A 20,589-nucleotide genomic window follows, 5' to 3' on the forward strand; every position below is an offset into this window, starting at 1 on the left:
TGGAAAACTCAGCAGTGGCCACAGGACTGGAAAAGGTCAGTTTTCATTCCAATCCCAAAGAAAGGCAATGCCAAAGAATGCTCAAACTACTGCACAATTGCACTCATCTCACACGCTAGTAAAGTAACGCTCAAAATTCTCCAAGCCAGTACAGCAGTATGTGAACCGTGAACTTCCAGATGTTCAAGCGGTTTTAGAAAAGGCAGAGGCGGGGCTGGATGCCAGTTGCGTCCAATGGCGCGCGGGGTGAAGGTTGAAAGGTGGAAGGTGGGGCTAGGCCGTGGCGCTGGTTCTTCTCAGCGCGTGTGCTGGGCTGCCTACCCGTCATGGAGGCAGTCTTGACTGAGGAGCTTGATGAAGAGGAACAGCTGGTGAGAAGGCATCGCAAAGAGAAGGAGCTGCAAGCCAAAATACAGAGTTGGAAGAATGCTGTTCCCAGGAATGACAAAAAGAGGAGGAAGCAACTTACAGAAGATGTTGCTAAGTTAGAAGCAGAAATGGAACAGAAAGAGAGAGAGGAGCTGGATCAGTTGAAGTTGACTTCTAAAGAGAGTAAAATAGATTCTGTTGCTGTTAATATTTCAAACTTGGTTCTTGAGAATCAGCCACTTCGGATATCAAAAGCACAAAAGAGACGGGACAAAAAGGCTGCATTGGAAAAGGAGCGGGAAGAAAGGATAGCTGAAGCTGAAATTGAAAACTTAACCGGAGCTAGACATGTAGAAAGTGAACAACTTGCTCAAATAGTGGCAGCTAGACAGTTGTAAATTAAACAGATTCCATCTGATGGGCACTGTATGTATAGAGCCATTGAAGATCAGCTGAAAGAGCAGAACGGCGTTTTGACTGTGGCTGCCTTAAGATGTCAGACTGCTAACTATATGCAGAGTCATGTGGAAGACTTTCTGCCATTTTTAACAAATCCTAATACAGGAGAAATGTATACTCCAGAAGAGTTTGGAAAGTATTGTGACGATATTGTAAACACAGCTGCTTGGGGGGGTCAACTTGAGCTAAGAGCCCTGTCTCACATTTTACAAACACCAATAGAGATAATACAGGCAGATTCTCCTCCTATAGTAGTTGGTGAAGAATATCCAGAAGATCCATTAATACTTGTTTATATGAGACATGCATATGGCTTAGGAGAACACTACAATTCTGTTACACGGTTGGTGAACACAGCTACTGAAAATTACAGCTAGTATATAAAATGTTGCTATTATGTCAGTGTGCTGATCTGAGTATTAATACCAAGTATTGGATTATTCTCAGTGTTTCTGAAAAAACACAACTACCTTAAATCAGTTTTATAGTAAAGCTACTAATAGGTTTTATTTTTTTTCTTTTTTTTTTTTTGTTGTTTTGTTTTGTTTTACATATTTACTATTTTTTTAAATTTTATTTTATTTTTAAACTTTACATAATTGTATTAGTTTTGCCAAATATCAAAATGAATCCATCACAGGTATACATGTGCTCCCCATCCTGAACCCTCCTCCCTCCTCCCTCCCCATACCATCCCTCTGGGTCGTCCCAGTGCACTAGCCCCAAGCATCCAGTATCGTGCATTGAACCTGGACTGGCATCTCGTTTCATACATGATATTTTACATGTTTCAATGCCATTCTCCCAAATCTTCCCACCCTCTCCCTCTCCCACAGAGTCCATAAGACTGTTCTATACATCAGCGTCACTTTTGCTGTCTCGTACACAGGGTTATTGTTATCATCTTTCTAAATTCCATATATATGTGTTAGTATACTGTATTGGTGTTTTTCCTTCTGGCTTACTTCACTCTGTATAATAGGCTTTACTAATAGGTTTTAAAAAAACGTGTCCGAGAGAAACTTTAACCAGTGTCCCCTTAATGGTGTTTTAAAAAACACTTGTAAGTTCTTTGTGGAGAATATCATTTACAGACCAAGATGGTACCCTGATTGTTGATATTTTTATTAAATATAAGATTCTGAACATTCTATTCTGTGTTGAAGTTGTTAAAAAATTTTTTTTTCTCCTTATTACCAAAAGCTTTCAGTAACCATATCAATGTAATTTTTCATGAAGAAGTGAAATGACTCAGTCTCTTTGACATTGCAATAATGTGATAGTGATAACAAATTTAATTAATGTGTATAAATAATTTGATTGCAGTAACATTGCTGTTGATGGGATTAATGCTGTGACTTTTTTTAACATTTATTTTTAATTGGAGGATAATTGCTTTAGAACGTTGTGTTGGTTTCTGCCATGTAACAACATGAATCAGCCCTAAGTATACATATCTCCCTTCCCTCTGGAACCTCCCTCCCATCCCTGCCCTTCCCACCCCTTTAGGTTGATGCTGTGACATTTATGTAACCCCATCAAAGTGCAGCTAAGAAGGTTGCTTTAATAAAAATAAAAATAAGAAAAAAAAAAAAAAGAAAAGCCAGAGGAACCAGAGATCAAATTGCCAACATATGCTGGATCATTGAAAAAGCAAGCGAGTTACAGAAAAACATCTATTTCTGCTTTATTGACTATGCCAAAGCCTCTGACTGCGTGGATGACAATAAACTGTGGAAAATTCTGAAAGAGATGGGAATACCAGACCACCTGACCTGCCTCTTTCGAAACCTATATGCAGGTCAAGAAGCAACAGTTAGAACTGGACATGGAACAACACACTGGTTCCAAATAGGAAAAGGAGTTCGTCAAGGCTGTATACTGTCACCCTGCTTATTTAACTTATATGCAGAGTACATCATGAGAAACACTGGGCTGGAAGAACCACAAGCTGGAATCAAGACTGCTGGGAGAAATATCAATAACCTCAGATATGCAGATGACACCACCCTTATGGCAGAAAGTGAAGAGGAACTAAAAAGCCTCTTGATGAAAGTGAAAGAGGAGACTGAAAATGTTGGCTTAAAGCTCAACATTCAGAAAACGAAGATCATGGCATCTGGTCCCATCCCTTCATGGGAAATAAATGGGGAAACAGTGGAAGCAGTGTCAGACTTTATTTCTTTGGGCTCCAAAATCACTGCAGATGGTGACTGCAGCCATGAAATTAAAGACGCTTACTCCTTGGAAGGAAAGTTATGACCAACCTAGATAGCATATTCAAAAGCAGAGACATTACTTTGCCAACAAAGGTTCATCTAGTCAAGGCTATGGTTTTTCCTGTGGTCATGTATGGATGTGAGAGTTGGACTGTGAAGAAGGCTGAGCACCGAAGAATTGACGCTTTTGAACTGTGGTGTAGGAGAAGACTCTTCAGAGTCCCTTGGACTGCAAGGAGATCCAACCAGTCCATTCTGAAGGAGATCAGCCCTGGGATTTCTTTGGAAGGAATGATGCTAAAGCTGAAACTCCAGTACTTTGGCCACCTCACGCGAAGAGTTGACTCATTGGAAAAGACTCTGATGCTGGGAGGGACTGGGAGCAGGAGGAGAAGGGGACGACAGAGGATGAGATGGCTGGATGGCATCACTGATGTGAGTCTCAGTGAACTCCGGGAATTGGTGATGAACAGGGAGGGTGTGCTGTGATTCATGGGGTCACAAAGAGTCAGACACGACTGAGCGACTGAACTGAACTGAAGATTACAAGTGATTTTTGTTTGCATCCTTTTTGTTGTTTTCTACCATTAACACCTTAACCTGTGCAATCAGAAAACACAAACTACCAATAAATGGAGAGTGGTTGGAAGATAGTGTTCTCTCAGAATTGAAAGCACTTTTAGAAACAAAAAAGATAGCACCACTGAACTGATCTGAGAGGTCCCAAGGCCTCTTGGAAATAATAAAGGAGGAGCCATCAGCTATGGAAATGCATCAGTTTTTTCCAGGAGTGTTTCTCAATTGGACTAGGCATTTTAAAACTTTGAGGTTGCCCCAAAGCTCTTCCAAAAGACCAGAGATTCACCTTCAGCTATACTCCCAAGTAGAATACCTAAGCTATCGGTAACAGAAAACCAACTCTGGCTGCAACTACAGAAAATTATTTCACATTAAAAAAATTTAAATGTAAAGGGGAGCTCTTGGATAGGTTCAAAATGATGGGATCATAGTCTACCCTTTTGATGACTCCAACTCATTCAATTTAACTCTAATTCTCATCCTGCAGTTGCCATCACCATTCCAGGGATCACAAGCTGGTATACAGCCAGAGTCAGAAGAGGTTTTGCCTCTTTCTTGTAACTGAAGAATGAGTCTTTCACCATTCACAATAGCCAAGACAAGGAAACAACCTAAACGTCCATCAAGTGATGAATGGATAAAGAAGATGTGATCCAGATATATAACATTACTCAGTCATAAAAAAGAATGAAATAATACCATTTGCAGCAATCTGGACGCAATTAAAGATGATCATAGTAAGTGAAGTAAGTCAGAAAGAGACAGATAAATACCATATAATCACTTTGATGTGGAATCTAAAATATGACAAATGAACCAATCTGTGAAATAGAATTGTTGCAGTGAAAAGGAAAAAAGAGGAATAAGTTTCTCTTTTTTCCCCCTTTCCTGAGAACAACAAAGAAATAAAGAGAACAGTGAATAGGCCAGAGAAGAAACATAAATGGGTCTGAAAGAGCTAATCCCTATTAGTTTTACTTTAACTGTTCCTAATCTATAGTCCATAAACTTTCTTTTCCCAAAACAAACCTGACACTACATCACTTACATCCTGTACCTGTGGCTCCCTTACTCTGCATGAGCTCTATCCTGCTATTACTCTCTAACTCTGTGCTAATTACATCCTGTACACGGTGCTTACCTTCACCACACTCCCTTTACAGACCGATCCTGTAGCTTTTCACATTTCAGGAAGAAGGCCACAGTACAATAAACCAGAGACAAATGGACCCAATTACTGGACTATCAGACTGTTTAAGACCCAATCACTGGATCACTTGACCCCAGATATGACTGTTTTGAAACACTGCAAATAGAAGAATGCAAGGCTCTTTTTTCTTATTCCATACCCCAGACTGTGAACCCCATCCATCAAGTCTCTCAGTTCCCCATGCAAGAGAAGGGCACAGTCCTTGGGGCACTAGTCTGCTGTCTTCTCCCCTCAGCTGTCTGAGGATTAAAGTTATCTTTCTATCTCCTCCAAACTCTATCTCCATATTTTTTTATTTAGCTTCAGTGTGCAGAGAAAGCCAAGATTTTGGCGGTAAGAGAACCATGGACATAGACTGGTTGCCAAGGGGAAGGGGGTTGGGGATGGGAAAACAGGAGGTTGGGGTTAGCATATATAAGCTATATAGTGAGAAAGAATGGATAAACAACAAGGTCCTACTGTATAGCACAGAGAACTATACTCAATATTCTATGATAAATCATAATGGAAAAGAATATAAAAAAGAATGTGTATATATATATTGTATAATTAAGTCACTTTGTTGTACAGCAGAAATTAACACAACATTGTAAGTCAACTATACTTCTATACAAAAGAAAGAAAGAAGGAACTTTTAAGAAAGACTCCAGCCTCCAATTTCTCACCTTCACTGTGTCACTCTACCTTTGCCTAATCCTATTACCTTAAGGAAAAAGGAGTTTTCTGATTATATCACTCAAACCCACCCCTGGGGACAAGTGGGCTAGTCTCCTCTGAAACCCAGAATGTATGAACATTAGGAGGTACATATTTGGGAACACCAGAAGAATGTGTGGGAGATGCCGGGGGTGGATGTCAGGCTGGCAGCCGACAGCATCTGCGGTAGCTACTGGATTCTCCCTACCAGTCAACAGGCTGTGTTATTCCAAACTGAAGGAAGCAATGTGCAGTTCTCTTTGGAACAGCCTTGCTTCTAACACGAGGCCTTCCCAGGGACTGATCCAGAGCAGGACCCTGCAGGGCTCATGGGCACAAAGGCTTTTCTGTGTCCCCCACTTCTTGGCTTCATTCAGCCTTCATGACTTTCCCTGAGTTCAAATGAGTAGGCAGAAACAGTTGCTAATCAGGGAAGAGAGGGGATGGGGAGACAAGGGAGGAACAGTCAAAAGAAACAATAGTGCAACTTTAGGGCAAGGTCTTATTTTCCCAAGTGACACAAACAACCATCTCTGAGCTGTTCTGAAGATACTGAAACCCTCACCAGGCTGAAGGTAACCGTATAGTGCTCACAAGTAGATCCCAGATGGGATCTGATGCTGACTCCCACTTGCCTCACCACCAACCAATCAGAAGAATGTCCACACACTGAACACATCGTCTTTGAACCATTCCTATAAAACTCCTCACAATCCCCTCCAGGTAGAGACACACAGTTTTGAGGGCATAAGCCCACTGTGGCCCCCTTTACCTGGCAAAACAATAAAGCTATTCTTTTCTACTTCACCCAGAACTGTCTTGAAAAATTAATTTGGTGTCAGAGTACAGAAGCTAGTTAGTCAGTTTAGTCACTCAGTTGTGTCCAACTCTTTGTGACCCCATAGACTGCAGCACACCAGGATTCCCTGTCCATCACCAACTCCCGGAGTTTACTCAAACTCATGTCCATTGAGTCAGTGATGCCATCCAACCATCTCATCCTCTGTTGTCCTCTTCTCCTCCTGCCTGAAATCTTTCCCGGCATCAGGTTCTTTTTCAGTGAGTCAGTTCTTCGCATCAGGTGGCCAAAGTATTGGAGTTTCAGCTTCAACATCAGTCCTTCCAATGAATATTCAAGACTGATTTCCTTTAGGATGGACTGGTTGTATCTCCTTGCAGTCCAAGGAACTCTCAAGAATCTTTTCCAACACCACAGTTCAAAAGCATCAATTCTTTGGTGCTCAATTTTCTTTATGGTCCAACTCCCACATCCATACATGATTACTGGAAAAACCATAGCTTTGACTAGATGGACCTTTGTTGGCGAAGTAATGTCTCTGCTTTTTAATATGCTGACTAGATTGGTCATAGTTTTTCTTCCAAGGAGCAAGGGTCTTTTAATTTCATGGCTGCAGTCACCATCTGCAGTGATTTTGGAGCCCAAAAAAGTCTCTTACTGTTTCCACTGTTTCCCCATCTATTTGCCATGAAGTGATAGAACCAGATACCATGATCTTAGTTTTCTGAATGTTGAGTTTTAAGCCAGCTTTTTCATTCTCCTCTTTCACTTTCATCAAGAGGCTCTTTAGTTCCTCTTTGCTTTCTGCCATAAGGGTGGTATCATCTGCATATTTGAGGTTATTGATATTTCTCCCAGCAATCTTGATTCCAGCTTGTGCTTCATCCAGCCCGGCATTTTGCATGATGTATTCTGCATATAAGTTAAATAAGCAGTGTGACAATATACAGCCTTGACATACTCCTTTCCTGATTTGGAACCAGTGTGTTGTTCCATGTCCAGTTCTATCTGCTGCTTTTTGACCTGCATACAGATTTCTCAGGAGGCAGGTAAAGTGGTCTGGTATTCCCATCTCTTTAAGAATTTTTCACAGTTTGCTGTGATCCACACAGGCCAAGGCTTTAGCATAGTCAATGAAGAAGAAGTAGATGTTTTTCTGGAACTCTCTTGCTTTTTTGATGATCTAATGGATGTTGGCAATTTGATCTCTGGTTCCTCTGCCTTTTCTAAATCCAGCTTGAATATCTTGAAGTTTACGGTTATTGCTGAAGCCTCACTTGGAGAATTTTGAGCATTATTTTGCCAGCATGTGAGATGAGTGCAATTGTGTGGCAGTTTGAGCATTCTTTGGCATTGCCTTTCTTTGGGATTGGAATGAAAACTGACCTTTTCCAGTCCTGTGGCCACTGCTGAGTTTTCCAAATTTGCTGGCATATTCAGTGCAGCACTTTCACAGCATCATCTTTAAGGATTTAAAATAGCTCAGCTGGAATTCCATCACCTCCATTAGCTTTGTTCATAGTGATGCTTCCTAAGGCCCACTTGACTTTGAACTTCAAGATGTCTGGCTCTAGGTGAGTGATCACACCACTGTGTTTATCTGGGTCATGAAGATCTTTTTTGTACAGTTCTTCTGTGTATTCTTGCCACCTCTTCTTAATATCATATGCTTCTGTTAGGTCCATACCATTTCTGTCCTTTATTGTGCCCATCTTTACATGAAATGTTCCCTTGGTATCTCTAATTTTCTTTAAGAGATCTCTAGTCTTTCCCATTCTATTGTTTTCCTCTATTTCTTTGCATTGATCACTGAGGAAGGCTTTCTCATCTTTTCTTGCTAGTCTTTGAAACTCTGCATTCAAATGGGTATATCTTTCCTTTTCTCCTTTGCCTTTCATGTCTTTTCTTTTCTCAGCTATTTGTAAGGCCTCCTCAGACAACCATTTTGCCTTTTTGCATTTCTCTTCCTTCCTCAATCCAGATTAATTTACAGAAGCCACCTCTGAGTCTTCCCAAAGTGTGCCTTCCACGTTGCAGAGAATCTCAAAAGGTGAGTCACTCAGCTGGTTCTGAGAGCCTCTTCTCAGAGCCTCTTTCCTGCCCTAGCTGCCAGGTACACTTCCACACAGTTTGTGCCTAGGCTTGTGCCAAGTCGCACAGTTTATGCCACTCTCTGTCACACAGCAGGGATCACCTCTGTCAGATGTGATTGTTAGGACAGTTGGACATTTGTGCCATTAGCCACACTGTGCTTCAGTTGCACTCAGAGAGTTCACTGGGGTGGTTGGAACACCTTCTGGGCCTGGCGAACTCTCAGGACCTCCATTCTACGGCCTTTTGCCTAAGAATGGGCTTGGGTCCGTCTCAAGACACTCCCTCAGACTCACCTCTAGGCTATATTCTCAGGAACTGGGTAAAAATTTGACCCTGAAAAATCTTAAAAAGAAGAGACCGAGATTCTTTTGCAACAAATCTTGGAGCTAGTACAAATTAGGGAACCAAGAAAAATGGCCTGTTAACGGCACACTAAATTATAACGCAATCCTCCAACTTGATCTATTTTGCAGTTTCTTATGGTCAAATCTTTATGACAGTCAATCAGAATCCGGATCTAACAGACTAATACCACATACATCTTTCTGTTTCCACTATCCCCCCATCTCCCTCATCTCCCTCTCCACCAAATCTCCTAGCCCAGGACTTTCTCCTATAATCAAAATCCTGAAAACAAAAACAAAAACCTCTCCTAACATTGTAAAGAATCCCCTTCTAATTCCTCCTATCTCTCAGTGTGGGAGGCTGGAAGGGGTAGAGGGATAGAGGAAAGAAAATGAAACTTCCCCAACTCCTGCAAAGTTCTCTTACTTCTTCAAGTTCTTCTGATCAAACTAAGACCCTATGTCTCCAGAGGAACAATCCTTGCTAGGACAATCCTATCAGCCCCTGTCATCAGAGCCAGTTTGGGCACTATTTGGTCTATATTTTAGCTACGAAACTATGACCACATAAAAGAGAGATGACATTTTTGACACAGGATGGCCATGATATTCTTTAGACTCCAGAGAAAACTGATTAAAATGAAATCTTTTTGAAATTATGAAACCAGTTTTTTTTTTTGCACGTACCATTAGAAAAAGCTGGCTTCTTACACTATTTTTTTTGGAGCACCAACCCTGAGAAAACAGAAACACGCCTACGAAAAAGCCTGAAGTTAACTCTTACCACGTTCTGCCACGTTCTGGAAATCTCCCACTCTGCTGGAGACTTCAGTCTTGGGCAAATTAACAGAACTTCAAGCCAAGGATAAAAAGGGGGCAAAGAGACATTTTAAATCTCAAGTGGAAAACTATAAGATCTTTGTCTGGCTTTATGTGTGTCTTAATGTGTGTCTTTGTATTTGGGCAATATTACTTTGTAAATAAGCTCTTATTTAATTGGCCTAAATAAAAGTAAGTGCTTAGAAATCAAACAGTTCTAAATACAAGAGAAATTAAATGAATTTCGGGTTCACATGAATTGGGAAATATTCAATATTAAATTAATACCTGGTATTAATGTTTATTTGTTAATCTAACTAATATAGATATGTCTTAAGGTTCATCAATATTGAGTGTCATACTTTTACTGTGCCTAGGTTTAATAAGATATTATTATATCTATTGCAAATCTATCAGCAATGTGAAGAAACTTTTAAGGAAATAAAATGCAATTGAAGTAAGACTTTTGTGTGATTTATGTTTACCAGTCTACAGAGTGCTGATATAAAGGACAGTTCATGGTTCCTTAAGGAAAGTAGGATGTGTGTTTTTAATAAAAAGGTATGAGGAATGGAATTACATTTTATTAAGGGGAAAGTATGTCAAAGCTGTATATTGTCACCCTGCTTATTTAACTTATATGCAGAGTACATCATAAGAAACGCTGGACTGCAAGAAGCACAAGGTGGAATCAAGATTGCCAGGAGAAATATCAGTAACCTCAGATACGCAGATGATACCACCCTGATGGCAGAAAGTGAAGAGAAACTAAAAAGCCTCTTGATGAGAGTGAAAGAGGAGAGTGAAAAAGCTGGCTTAAAGCTCAACATTCAGAAAACTAACATCATGGCATCTGGTCCCATCACTTCATGGGAAATAGATGGGGAAATAGTAGAAACAGTGCCTGACTTTATTTTTCTGGGCTCCAAATCACTGCGGATGGTGACTGCAGCCATGAAATTAAAAGACGTTTATTCCTTGGAAGGAAAGTTATGACCAATCTAGACAGCATATTAAAAAGCAGAGACATTACTTTATCAACAAAGGTCTGTCTAGTCAAGGCTACAGTTTTTCCAGTAGTCATGTATGGATATGAGAGTTGGACTATAAAGAAAGCTGAGGACCGAAGAATTGATGCTTTTGAACTGTGGTGTTGGAGAAGACTCTTGAGAGTCCCTTGGACTGCAAGGACATCCAACCAGTCCATCCTAAAGGAGATCAGTCCTGGGTGTTCATTGGAAGGACTGATGTTGAAGCTGAAACTCCAATACTTTTGCCACCTGATGCGAACAGCTGAATCATTGGAAAAGACCCTGATGCTGGGAAAGATTGAGGGCAGGAGGAGAAGGGGATGACAGAGGATGAGATGGTTGGATGGCAACACCGACTCAATGGACATGGGTTTGGGTGGACTCCGGGGGTTGGTGATGGACAGGGAGGCCTGGTGTGCTGCAGTTCATGGGGTCACAAAGAGTCGGATATGACTGAGTGACTGAACTGAACTGAAGGGGAAAGGAAATAAGTCTGACTTACAGTTAGCTGTTCTCTGAATGGACAAATAGAGTCATGAAAACAGAAAGTTTTGGGGGAAAAAAAGGTTTGTGGAAAATGAACCCCGAGAAAAGAGTTTTATATATAAGACAAGTTTTCGTACGACACTGAGTTGCCTTTGAAGTATTTTACTTTGGCTAAGTGATTAACTATTGTTTCCAACAAATATAAACAGGTATCACACTGGAATTTGATTTCCTCTCTCTATTAACAGAATAAAATTTTCATGAAATGTTGCTTTTGATAATCAGATCAAATCAGATCAGATCAGTCGCTCAGTCGTGTCCGACTCTTTGCAACCCTATGAATCGCAGCACGCCAGGCCTCCCTGTCCATCACCAACTCCCGGAGTTCACTCAGACTCACGTCCATCGAGTCAGTAATGCCATCCAACCATCTCATCCTCTGTCATCCCCTTCTCCTCCTGCCCCCAATCCCTCCCAGCATCAGAGTCTTTTCCAATGAGTCAACTCGTTGCATGAGGTGGCCAAAGTACTGGAGTTTCAGCTTTAGCATCATTCCTTCCAAAGAAATCCTAGGGCTGATCTCCTTCAGAATGGACTGGTTGGATCTCCTTTTAGTCCAAGGGACTCTCAAGAGTCTTCTCCTACACCACAGTTCAAAAGCATCAATTCTTTGGCGCTCAGCCTTCTTCACAGTCCAACTCTCACATCCATACATGACCACAGGAAAAACCATAGCCTTGACTAGATGAACCTTTGTTGGCAAAGTAATGTCTCTGCTTTTGAATATGCTATCTAGGTTGGTCATAACTTTCCTTCCAAGGAGTAAGCGTCTTTTAATTTCATGGCTGCAGTCACCATCTGTAGTGAATTTGGAGCCCAGAAAAATAAAGTCTGACACTGTTTCCACTGTTTCCCCATCTATTTCCCATGAAGTGGTGGGACCAGATGCCATGATCTTCGTTTTCTGAATGTTGAGCTTTAAGCCAACTTTTTCACTCTCCACTTTCACTTTCATCAAGAGGCTTTTTAGTTCCTCTTTACTTTCTGCCATAAGGGTGGTGTCATCTGCATATCTGAGGTTATTGATATTTCTCCCGGCAATCTTGATTCCAGCTTGTGTTTCTTCCAGTCCAGCATTTCTCAAGATGTACTCTGCATAGAAGTTAAATAAACAGGGTGACAATATACAGCCTTGACGTACTCCTTTTCCTTTTGGAACCAGTGTGTTGTTCCATGTCCAGTTCTAACTGTTGCTTCCTGACCTGCATACCAATTTCTCAAGAGGCAGATCAGGTGGTCTGGTATTCCCATCTCTTTCAGAATTTTCCACAGTTTATTGTGATCCACACAGTCAAAGGCTTTGGCATAGTCAATAAAGCAGAAATAGATATTTTTCTGGAATTCTCTTGCTTTTTCTATGATCCAGCGGATGTTGGCAATTTGATCTCTGGTTCCTCTGCCTTTTCTAAAACCAGCTTGAACATCAGGAAGTTCACGGTTCACATATTATGAATTTCTTTGTCTTTAAGTGATTTAATTTTTAAAATCATTTGTTACTTTGATAAGATGACTAAGCATTATTTCACAATGATCTATGAAATTTATGGCACGCACAGATAAAGCTCATTCTGCTTCTCCAAAAATTAACACCTTATCTACTTCTAAATCAAGGATTTAAAATAGATAAGCAATGACTATAAATCAAAAAGTTAGGGCTATGGGAAATCCAAGATGGCCACTTGGCTTTTCCCAGCTCCCTGAAAAAAGTCTCATTTTTACTTGATGGAATAAAGCCTTCTCTAGGTGCAGGGTTAATGTCCTCACAGTGGGGGAAAAGAAATTGTTAAAAATGTATTTCCCACCTGGGGTATACTTTCTACAATCTCCAGTGATCAAGGCACCCACCTCACTGGACAAATCATACAAGCCTTAATCAAAACTTATTAAACATCTTAAAACTATCACTGTCACTATCATCCTCAATTATTGGACAAGGTCAGACGGAACAAAGATCAATTAATTGAATTAAATAAAGTGCTAAACATGATTATAATTTTCATGACTTTTTATCTGACATATTACTGGTTTCTAATCTTTGTTTTGAGATATAAAGAAACTTTTCCCAAACTATGGTTTAAGTCAATTTGGTAATTTAAGCAAGTAGATAAAATTAAAACATTTTTCTTTTCTCTCTGCCTTGTCCCTCCAGAAATTTGAGACATTTTAGTTCTGAACAACCTTAATAGGTAAATAAAAGACTGTTTCCTGACACATACAAGAATCTCAAAATATTTTGAGGACCTCTAGAAGAAAAATCCATCTAGGCAAAATATGATGGCTGGTCTTTGGCGTGGCCTTCTTGGCCTTGAGATGCCTTTGGGAATTCAATTCAAGACTTCTTCTAAGGAAATACACCAGTCAATGTAAAAGCCTATGTAGTTAATGGTCTAAACTTATTATCAAAACAAATTAGTCTTGGTTGTATTTTAAAAAAAGTGGAGGTAACTTTAGAAAAAAATTATGTTTCACTAAATATTAAATTCTAATTTTGTCAATTAATGTCTGTGTCTACTAAGACTCACTTGCCAGATAATTCCTTGTTATTATGTCATAGTGTTTACAAAATTTAATTTAAAGTATTAAAAGGATATTCTAAGTTTGTTTCTGAAGCCTAACTTCATAATCAATCTTTGGATAAATATCAGATGCTCCATGATCTAGAACCAGGAGATTAACACCAGGCTATAGTCATTTAATGGACTAAGTCAGATGTCATGGGATATACTGGGCAATATCTCATGAAAGTTCTTAAATTCTTACTTGTGACCTTGCTGATCAGTCAGTTCAGTCACTCAGTCCTGTCTGACTCTGTGACCCCATGGACTGCAGCACGCCAGGCTTTCCCAGTCCATCACCAAATCTGGAGCTTGCTCAAACTCATCTTCATCAAGTCAGTGATGCCATCCAACCATCTCATCCACTGCAAACAATGACAGTTTTACTTTTTTCAATGTGGATTCTTTTTCTTTTTCTTCTCTGATTGCCATGACTTCCAAAACTATGTTGAATAAAAGTAGCAGGAGTGGACATCCTTGTCCTTGATCTCAGAGGAAATGCTTTCACTTTTTCACCCTTGAGAATGATGTTTGCTGTGGGTTTGTCATATATGACCTTTATTGTGTTGAAGTTGGCTCCCTCTGTGCCAACTTTCTGGAGAGATTTTATCATAAAATGCTGTTCAATTTTGTCAAAAGCTTACTCTGCATCCGTTGAAATTATCATGATTTTTATTCTTCAGTTTGTTAAAATGGTGTATCAGTTTGGTCGCTCAGTTGTGTCTGACTCTTTGCAACCCCATAGACTGCAGCAAGCCAGGCTTCCCTATCCATCACTGACACCCAGAGATTGCTCACACTCGTGTGAATTGAGTTGGTGATTCCATTCAACCATTTCATCCTTTGTCGTCCCATTCTCCTCCTCCCAGCATCAAGTGAGTTGACTCTTTTCCAGTGAGTCAGTTATTCCCATCAGGTGGCCAAAGTATTGGAACTTCAGCTTCAGAATCAGTCCTTCCAATGAATATTCAGGGTTGATTGCATTTAGGATTGACTGATTTGATCTCCTTGCAGTCCAAGGGACTCTCAAGAGTCTCCTCCAACGCCACAATTCAAAAGCATCAATTCTTCAGCGCTCAGCTTTCGTTACGGTCCAACTCTCACATCCATACATGACTGCTGGAAAAACCATAGCTTTGACTAGATTGACCTTTGTTGGCAAAGAAATGTCTCTGCTTTTTAATATGCTGTCTAGGTTGGTCATATGGTAATATGATCTAGGTTGGTAATATGCTCCTTTTCTTTCAAGGAGCAAGTGTCTTAATTTCATGGCTGCAGTCACCATCTGCAGTGATTTTGGAGCCCAGGAAAATTAAGTCTCTCACTGTTTCCATTGTTTCCCCATTTGTTTACCATGAAGTTATGGAACCGGATACCATGATCTTTATTTTTTGAATGTTGAGTTTTAAGCCAGTTTTTTCATTCTCCTCTTTCACTCTCATCAAGACGCTCTTTAGTTCCTCTTTGCTTCCTGCCATAAGGGTGGTGTCATCTGCACATCTAAGGTTATTAATATTTCTCCTGGCAATCTTAATTCTAGCTTGTGCTTCATCCAGCCCAGCATTTTGCATGATGTACTCTGCATATAAGTTAAGCAGGGTGACAATATACAGCCTTGGTATACTCCTTTCCAATTTGGAACCAGTCTGTTTTTCCATGTCCTATTCTTACTGTTGCTTCTTGACCTGCATACAGGTTTTTCATGGTGCAGATCATGTTATCTGATATTACCATCTCTTTAAGAATGTTCATGTTTGTTGTGATCCACACAGCCCAAGACTTTAGCATAGTCAATGAAGCAGAAGTAGACATTTTTCTCAAGTTCTTTTGCTTTTTCTGTGATCCAGTGGATGTTCACAATTTGATCTCTGGTTCCTCTGCCTTTTCTAAATCCAACTTGAACATCTGGAATTTCTTGGTTCACATACTTCTGATGCCTGGCCTGGAGGATTTTGAGCATTACCTTTCTAGCTTGTGAAATGAGAACAACTGTGCAGCAGTCTGAGCATTTGGCATTGCCCTTCATTGGGACTGAAATGAAAACTGACCTTTTCCAGTTCTGTGACCACTGCTGAGTTTTCCAAATTTGCTGGCATACTGAATGCAGCACTTTAACAGCATATTCTTTTAGGATTTGAAGTAGCTCAGCTGGAATTCCATCACCTCCATTTGCTTTGTTCATAGGGATGCTTCCTAAGGCCCACTTGACTTCACATTCCAGGATGTCTGGCTCTAGGTGAGTGATCACACCATTGTGGTTGTCTGGATCATTAACATCTTTTTTGTAGAGTTCTTCTGTGTAGTCTTGCCACCTCTTCTTAATATCTTCTGCTTCTGTTAGGTCCATACTGTTTCTGTCCTTTATTGTGCCCTTCTTTGCATGAAATACTCCCTTGGTATCTCTAATTTTCCTGAGGAGATCTCTAGTCTTTCCCATTCTATTGTTTTCCTCTATTTCTTTGTGTTGATCACTTAGGAAGGCTTTGTTCTCTCTCCTTGCTATTCTTTGGAACTCTGCATTCAGATGGATTTATCTACTAATACTGCTAGCTATATTATTTTTTTATTGCCTATTTTACAAAATTGCTATCTCTTATATTACGAAACATGTGACTGAGCCTCTAATAAAATGATCATATGGAGTTCCATATGAGATCAATGATTGTAATAATGTAACTCTAGATATGGGAAGATGCAACAATAGGGAATATTTTCCTGGACTACTAGTAAGGCAGATACAGTCCAGGACTTTTGCTACTTTCATAGCCTAGTTCAAGAATAGCACATTGAGTGGTCTATCAGAAAGAAAAAAAAAATCTTTGCTAGGCCTGGGAATTAGTATTCCTAGCACTGTGGGACAAAATGGTCATGAAATGCCCCCCTAAACATGGTCAAATATATAGCTATGACAGTGCCATGCCACTGTAGCTGCTGACCTTCAACACCCCTGAAAGGATTTCAGGGTGGAAGCCAGAAAAAAGGCACTCCCTGCTCTGGGAAAACTGGCAGAACAGGCCTTCAGATAATGAGCTGTTTTCAGGTGAAGATTTTCATGAGCCCCAGTTCTTACATCTTCTCATACCTAAATAAACACTAACCTCCCAGACCAGCATCTCATCCTGGTTCTCCTGGCTAGCCCCTCTTCTAGACCCTTTGGCCTACTTTCTATTTCTATTCATCTTTGTGCCACATCTCTAACATTCTTGTTAAGTTTGCTTCTTCTCAGTTCAGTTCATTTCAGTCATTTAGTCATATCTGACTCTTTGTGACCCCATGAACCGCAGCACACCAGGCCTCCCTGTCCATCACCAACTCCTGGAGTTTACACAAACTCATGTCCATCGAGATGGTGATGCCATCCAGCCTTCTCATCCTCTGTCATCCCCTTCTCCTCCTGCCCCCAATCCCTCCCAGCATCAAAGTCTTTTCAAATGATTCAGCTCTTCGCATCAGGTGGCCAAAGTATTGGAGTTTCCACTTCAATATCAGTCCATCCAATGAACACCCAGGACTGATCTCCTTTAGGATGGACTGGCTGGATCTCCTTGCAGTCCCAGGGACTCTCAAGAGTCTTCTTCAACACCACAGTTCAAAAGCATCAATTCTTCGGCACTCAGCTTTCTTTATTACTTCTTCTATAATACAACAAATAAATCTCCAGATAGTCCTATAACAAGGATACCAGCCAGGCAACACCCAGACAATGCTGGAACAAGCCACCTTGTCATTCCGTGGACTCTCATCTCCCTCCATAAATGCACCCTGACAGAGAGCAGGCATTAGGACCCAGGACATCATGACATCCCTATCCAGCCTGAGGAAGCCAGAGAGGTCTTCACCTTTCCCCAAGAACCTGAGTCCCCATGACCCGAGATGGGGATAGGCAGGTAGTTAGAAATGAGCAGGGTGTTAAGGGACCAAAGATTTGACCCATAGAGAGAAAGAAAGAGGAATATGGGGTCCTGCCCCAAGGCCACAAGTGCAAGGCCTTGCACCAAGGCTACAGAAATGGAACCTAGAACCAAGGTCACCTCCAAAGCTGACTGAACCCCTTTGTAGCCAAAACCTCCCCCTGATCATCATCACCAGAAGCCTTCCTGACCCCACATTAGGCAAAAATGCTCACCCCAGTAGTCATCCTATAGTGCCCTAACCAATCACCTAATGCCAACCTTCCAGCAGGCATTTTCTTTGTTTTGAGGATATAAAAATTGGCTTCTAACCCATGAAAAGCATCAATTCTCCCTGGTTTGTCAGGAGGCTGACCTGCTGCATTTGCAATGCCTTCATTATCTCTGCTCCCTGCTCTTAATAAACACTCCCTTCTGAAATGCTCTGTGTCAAAATTCTTTTCCAACCCGTGCTCAGACTGCCTCAACACTTTTTAGTTCACTGAACAAGGCTCTAGATTGCCAAGTTTGTCATTTCCTCAGTTAAACCACAGCAGTATCTCCCAGGAAATAAAAACCTACATCCTGGCTTTGAAGAGCAGAAGTGTTCATCCAGTTGGACTTGGATTACAGTGAGACAGCACAAGGATGGGATGAAAAAATCCTGGGTTTTTGCCTGAAATACCTAGGTTTGATTCCTGACTTTGTTAGTTAATTGCTGAGTGGTTTTAGGCAAGATATCGAACCTCTCAGAAATTACTTTCCCATGATAAAATGAAAATACTGCTACCCACCCAGAGGTCTGTTGGCCTGATTAAATGACTACTGATCTTTTCTCTCTCCATTTTCCTAGAGAAGTTTGCACAAGGAGTATTCAGACCACATTAGTGGTTAACCAATACACAGGCTGATCTTCTCCTTTGTAATTTTCAACACTTGGCTTAAATGCCCTTTGAATTGAACCAGAATAACACAAAATAAGTTGATTGGCTTTTAGGAATTATACTGTAGAGAGTGGGACTTCGTTGCACACATGGGTAGAGTCAGAAGACAATTCGTAATTCAGGGAAGCAATGAAATGCTTGCCTGGCATTTTGATTTTCCTGTATATGAGGAGTCATGACATTTTCCAATATATCTGGAGGCATTTACAAAATGCAAAGTGATATGAGCAGCAACACTGAGCACCATCAAGACTGAACACTGTCAATGGCGTGGATAATTTGTGTTATTGCTACTTAAATTATTGCAGCCTAAACACAGGGTATGATGCAACCTAGGCTATCTAAGATACGTAGGAGGAGAACAAACATTTCTATCAATATTCCAAGAGCGTTAATTTCCAGCCAACCTGTCTTTGTCTATATTGAAATCCCAATTGGGAATTTCTGTCCATAATATATTAAAATAAATCTCTCCATCAAAATTTAAAAAAACACACTATTTTCAAAAGCTTTTCAAATAGGTTGTATATTTTATTTTACCTTGCAGTTCTTATTTGACATCAGCTATGCTATCCTGCCTGTGGAATCTAGTGGTTTGCATTATCAGTGGTACTGAGGATTTTTCTGACCTTCATTTTGCACAAACCCTAATTGTGTCCAGGAAAAAAAAAGTGGAATTCCCCTAAGTTGTCCTCCTTCACCATGCCTATTAGCAAATATCCATCCAGAACCAAGCAAGTCACTGCTCTATTGGTCTCACCCTGTGGATCTTGGCTCACTTGCCATGAGGATCAATCAGGTCAATTCCATAGGAAGGAAAACTTAATACAGCTATGAAATAACACATAGCTGAGAATATGGGGAAGAATGAAATTACAGCTCCCAATTTCTTAAAATAACACTGTTTTATAAACAGACTCACAGACTTAGAAAATTATGGTTACCAAAGAGGAAGTGGGGGGTGGCAGGGATAAATTAGGAGTTTGGGATTAACATATACACCTTAATACATATAAAATAGGAAATCAATAAGGACCTACTGTATAGCACAGGGATCAGTACTCAGTGTTTTGTAAGAACCTATATTGGAAAAGAATCTGAAAAAGAACAAATATAACTGAATCACTTTGCTGTACACCTGAAACTAACACATTGTAAATCACCTACCCCCTAATAGAAAATAAAAATTAAATCTAAAAAATCACCCCACAATGAAATAAATGCTGCTTTCTCTTTAAGAGGTAGTGTCAAACATCTTTTAAGTCCTGAAATTCACCTACTGAAATGACTTCAGACCACAATCATTCATTATTTTGTGGTGCAAAGACGTTCACACTCCCCAGGAGGTAAACATGGATCTCCCTTCCTGTGCCTGAGGAAGGTGGCCCAATACTCTTCTGCCCACCAGTCTCACATGGATGCAGGCAGGCATGGAAGCATCCAGTCAGGTAAACCTGATGTAAATGCTGGTCACATCACTCTCCCCGGTGTATTTTCATTTTCCGGGTCCATTTCTTTTCCCTGATCACGTGGCCTCTATTTTCAACAAAGGCTGTATGACCTTCCATATATATTTATCAGTCATAGAAATGGCAAGGCAGAAGGCAGTCGGAAAGGACTGAATTTAATGGAAATCCTTTAGCTGACAGAAGAGCTGCCCAGATTCAAGGGCAGGGTTTCTCAGTGGTCGTATCAGTACCATGTCCAGTTTGCCATATGTCTCTGTCTCCATGTCACAGGGAGGAATGACAAGGAATGGAGAGCAGGGTGTACCTACAGTTGCAACATCTGCTCTGGAGACCACACTCTAAAAAAGAATTTAGAAGTTCCAAGAGCTGATAACAGTAGGTATCATTTATGTAGTGTGCTCTATATACTATTGATTATTATTAGTTATTAGCAATGGCACCCCACTCCAGTACTCTTGCCTGGAAAATCCCATGGACGGAGGAGCCTGGTGGGCTGCAGTCCATGGGGTTGCTAGGAGTCAGACATGACTGAGCGACTTCACTTTCACTTTTCACTTTCATGCGCT

At 40.6% G+C, this 20,589-nt stretch overlaps 1 pseudogene; it reads left to right on the top strand.

The window, feature by feature from the left end:
• The first annotated feature begins 234 nt into the window (after positions 1–234).
• On the top strand, positions 235–1,315 carry LOC539893 (deubiquitinase OTUD6B-like; annotated as a pseudogene).
• Positions 1,316–20,589: the final 19,274 nt, after the last annotated feature.

The sequence above is a fragment of the Bos taurus genome, chromosome 22 (genome assembly GCF_002263795.3).
Source record: "Bos taurus isolate L1 Dominette 01449 registration number 42190680 breed Hereford chromosome 22, ARS-UCD2.0, whole genome shotgun sequence".
NCBI classification, from domain to species: domain Eukaryota; kingdom Metazoa; phylum Chordata; class Mammalia; order Artiodactyla; family Bovidae; genus Bos; species Bos taurus.